The sequence below is a fragment of the Vipera ursinii genome, assembly GCF_947247035.1.
Source record: "Vipera ursinii genome assembly, chromosome: 1".
NCBI lineage: Eukaryota > Metazoa > Chordata > Lepidosauria > Squamata > Viperidae > Vipera > Vipera ursinii.
Window position 1 is genome coordinate 144,682,369 of NC_139512.1, and position 4,544 is coordinate 144,686,912.

Consider the following 4,544-nt stretch of genomic DNA (forward strand, 5'->3'; position numbering starts at 1 on the left):
TGCCGGCAGATAACACCCAGAGGGAGGGCCTTCTCAGTGGGTGCGCCTGCCCTTTGGAACCAGCTGCCAGTGGAGCTTAGGACTGCCCCCGACCTCCGTTCATTCCGCCGGGACTTGAAGACCTGGCTCTTCGAGCTCTCTGGCCCAGGCTGAGAATTTTAATTTTAATTTTAACTGGGGTTTTTATTTGTTCAGGGATTGATATAATTTTTTTTAATTGTTTTTAACTTTTGTATTTTTTATTTTAATCACCCTGTAAACTGCCCTGAGTCCTTCGGGAAAGGGCGGTATATAAATATAATATAATAATTTATTATGATAAATCATAATAAATAAAATATGAGCCAGCAGTGTGCTGCAGCTGCCAAAAAAGCCAACACAGTGCTAGGCTGCATTAACAGAGGGATAGAATCAAGATCACGTGAAGTACTAATACCACTTTACAATGCTTTGGTAAGGCCACACCTGGAATACTGCATCCAGTTTTGGTCAACACGATGTAAAAAAGATGTCGAGACTCTAGAAAGAGTACAGAGAAGAGCAACAAGGATGATTGGGGGACTGGAGGCTAAAACATATAGGGAATGGTTGCTGGAATTGGGGAAGTGTAGTTTAATGAAGAGAAGGGTGAGGGGTGACATGATAGCAGTGTTCCAATATCTCAGGGGCTGCCACAAAGAAGAGGGAGTCAAGCTATTCTCCAAAGCACCTCAGGGCAGGCCAAGAAGCAATGGATGGAAACTAGTCAAGGAGAGAAGGAACCTAGAATTAAGGAGAAACTTCCTGACAGTTAGAACAACTAGCCAGTGGAACAACCTGCCTCCAGAAGTGGTGAATGCTCCAACACTGGAAGTTTTTAAGAAGAGACTGGACAGCCATTTGTCTGAAATGGTGTAGGGTTTCCTGCCTTAGCAGGGGGTTGGACTAGATGACCTCCAAGGTCCCTTCCAACTACTTCTTCTTCTTCTTCTTCTTCTTCTTCTTCTTCTTCTTATTCTTATTATTATTATTATTATTATTATTATTATTATTATTATTATTATTATTATTATTATTATTATTATTATTATTATTATTATTCTGAGGTCTTTTTGAGCCTGAGGCAAATGACAAGGTGGCACCAACTCATCCCAATCCATATATAGAAACTAACTAGACTGCTAGCTGAATGCCATGTCAAGATTGGTGGCACCACAACATTCACCATCACACCTGAGGACTTTGGTCTAGCCTGAAGAAGGAAAAGTAAAACCCAACACTCTTATTTCTCAACACTTTCACTATCACTCCACCATGTTTTGCTGGTTGGTAGGCCCTCTCCTGACCAATCAACCTTAAACCCTCTTCTTCCTCTTTCTGCTCAACATCCATCCTGTGAATGCAACCAGTTTCCAAGCTTTCTGCTTCCTCCAGTTGGTTTTCAGACACGCTCTGCTTTAAAACTCCTTTTCCCTCAAGCTGCATATCGACTCTTGAGGGCCTCAGCTTTTATTCACCATTTTGCTCATTTCTTGTTTTTTATGGCTGAATTGGCTCCTTAATGGGGAAACAGCTTCAGGTTAAGAAGATGTTATTTCCTCTTGTTTTATTTGTATTCTCTCTGCCAGCGGCATAACTGGGATATAGCTGTTTGTTTCACAAAGCACCATAAATCTATTTCCTTGCAAGCCTTTTGTACTCAGTATGGTCTCTGGCCTTGTGATCAGGCTTAAGATTTTGTCCCAAAAGACTCACATGGAAAAGGGTAAAGTAACAGGCACTTAACATTAAGAAAACCAAGATTATGGCATCTGGCCCTCTCAATTCCTGGCAAATAGATGGGGAAGAAATGCAGGTAGTGACACATTTTATTTTCCTGGGCTCCAAGATCACCACAGATGGGGACTGTAGCCAAGAAATTAAAAGACGCTTGCTCCTGGGGAGGAAAGCCATGGCAAATCTAGACAGCACACTAAAAAGCAGAGACATCACACTGCCAACAAAAGTGCATATAGTCAAGGCTATGGTCTTCCCAGTTGCAATGTATGGCTGTGAAAGCTGGACCATAAAAAAGGCTGAGCACCAAAGAATTGAGGCCTTTGAACTATGGTGCTGGAGAAGACTCTTGCGAGTCCCTTGGACTGCAAGGCGATCAAACCGGTCAGTCCTAGAGGAGATCAACCCTGACTGCTCTTTAGAAGGTAGATCCTAAAGCTAAAACTCAAATACTTTGGCCACCTAATGAGAAGGAAGGACTCAGTGGAGAAGAGCCTAATGGTGGGAAAGATTGAAGGCAAGAGAAGAAGGGGCTGACAGAGCATGAGGTGGCTGGATGGAGTCACTGAAGCAGTAGGCGTGAGCTTAAATGGACTCCAGAAGATGGTAGACTAGGACAGGAAGGCCTGGAGGAATGTTGTCCATAGGGTCGCAATGGGTCAGACACGACTTCGCAGCTAACAACAACAACAAGCAGGCAAGAAAGTGTCTTATCAACAGGCTGTAACTAAATCAGATTCAAAACTCATAATAGGATTTGGGAAAAACACTTTCCTCCATTTCCTCCAAAAGAGGTGGTACTGATGGAGTCTGTTCTGACATAGCCAGAAGCATCCCTTGGTTAGTAAGCAAAGTAATAACCTCTGGCCCTCTGTGGTTACCTGCGAGATACAATCACACTGTAGATTATGATTTATTGGACAACACACAACTGCTCTACCTATTACTGCACCTGGCGATGGAAGCCGTTATGATGGTAATAGTGCCAGTCCCCAGGGTTGGCTAGCTTCCTGGCAAAAAGTTTTTATATCCTTTTGCTTGATACAGATTTAGGTTGTAAAATCTGGGTGGCAATCCACTTCCTTGCAAGGAAATTGATGGAATGGAATCCCAGCAGGTCATTTCTTCCCCTTTGTAAGAGAACAGCAGGCAGAGTTGGGAGGGAAGGGTGGGGGGCGGAGTTAAGTGCATCATTCCCACAAGCACTCCAAACACCACCCTTCCTGAATTCTGTTGACCCTTATCTAGCGCCAATTTAGTGTTGAGCTTTAGCTGATCAGATCTATTTTATTTTTTATTTATTTGTATCCTGCCTTTATTATTTATACAAATAACTGAAGGGGGGAAATACATCCAACACACTTTCCTCCTCCATTTTTCCCCACAAGAACCACCCTATGAGGTGGGCTGGGGCTGAGAGAGAATTGACTGGCCCAAGATCACCAAACTGACTTTCATGGCTAATCTTCTATGCTGCAACCTTATAAGCGGTCCTGATTCTTTGTTCCTGACACCCTTCTTTGCAAGGAAATTGATGAAGACCAAATCTCAGTGGGTTATTTCTCCCCTCCCCAGCTCAAAATCATTGACTTCATCAAGTTGATCTAAAACTGCAAATTAAGGGAGCTGGTTTCCAGTGAGGAATTATCTGTTCCATTTACAACCAGCAACTGTTCACAGAGACTTTAAGGCAGAGGTCTTCAGACTTGGCCCTTTTATGACTTGTGGACTTCAACTCCCAGAATTCCTCAGCCAGGCATGCTGGCTGAGGAGTTCTGGGAGTTGAAGTCCACAAGTCATAAAAGAGCCAAGTTTGAAGACCCCTGCTTTAAGACCATGGCAGGTGGGAGCTGTGATTGAACACCTCTGAAAGGGCCAGTTTGGATGAGGTGATCTTAACATTTCAGGCATAATAAGTATTATTATTTTAATTAAGAATGTCAACTAACTGTAACAGCCATTCTAATCTTTTCAATATGTAACTTTTCCTGCACGGATGAAGTAAATCATGAGCAAAGTAAACAAACTGATAATATGCAACAGATCAGCAATTCTTTCTTTTCTACCAACTATTCAGGAAAATTACAGCTTCCCAAAGCACTATTGAGTTTGCTGCCATAACTTCCCCATTCTAAACTTCCACAGCTCAGCTTAGTAGAGCTAGGATAATGGTAAGTTAGCACTGTCTTCTACATTGGAAAAACCCCACAGTAGCAAAATAATCTTTATTCTCCTTCTCTACATTACCTGAATTGTAAAAAAAAAAACTAATCTCAAAATCCCCACTTGTTATCATCATCATCTTGATTATCAACATCATCATTTATGATCCAAAACTTTTAATGTTCACTGAAAAAAGATCCGAATCCACTTGTAGGCTTGTTCTCTACCTTTTCCCAATATCGTTTTCCTTCCTTCCTTCCTTCTTCTCTCTTCCCTCCCTCCCTTCCCTCCCTTTCTTTCTTTCTCCGAGTGTCTTTTCAACACCATCTATAAAAATCCTATACTAAGCTGCAGCAAGTCACACAAAAATGCCAGGCATTTACCAGAAATTAACTAAAATGTTCTGGTGTCGTCTAAACTTTCTTATATAAAGTAACACAGAACCAGGGTGCAGCTGTTTGCACCCATCGTCCTGACCTCTCTCCAAACACTGAAACGTTTGTAAGATCCCCTTTGATCACTGATTCCAGATTTTTATCTTTGGGTCATCCAGATGGGTCTTTCTGTTCTTTGCCCCTCAGAAATATCAGTGGCGGACAGTGTAAAACAACACAGGAACACAGATG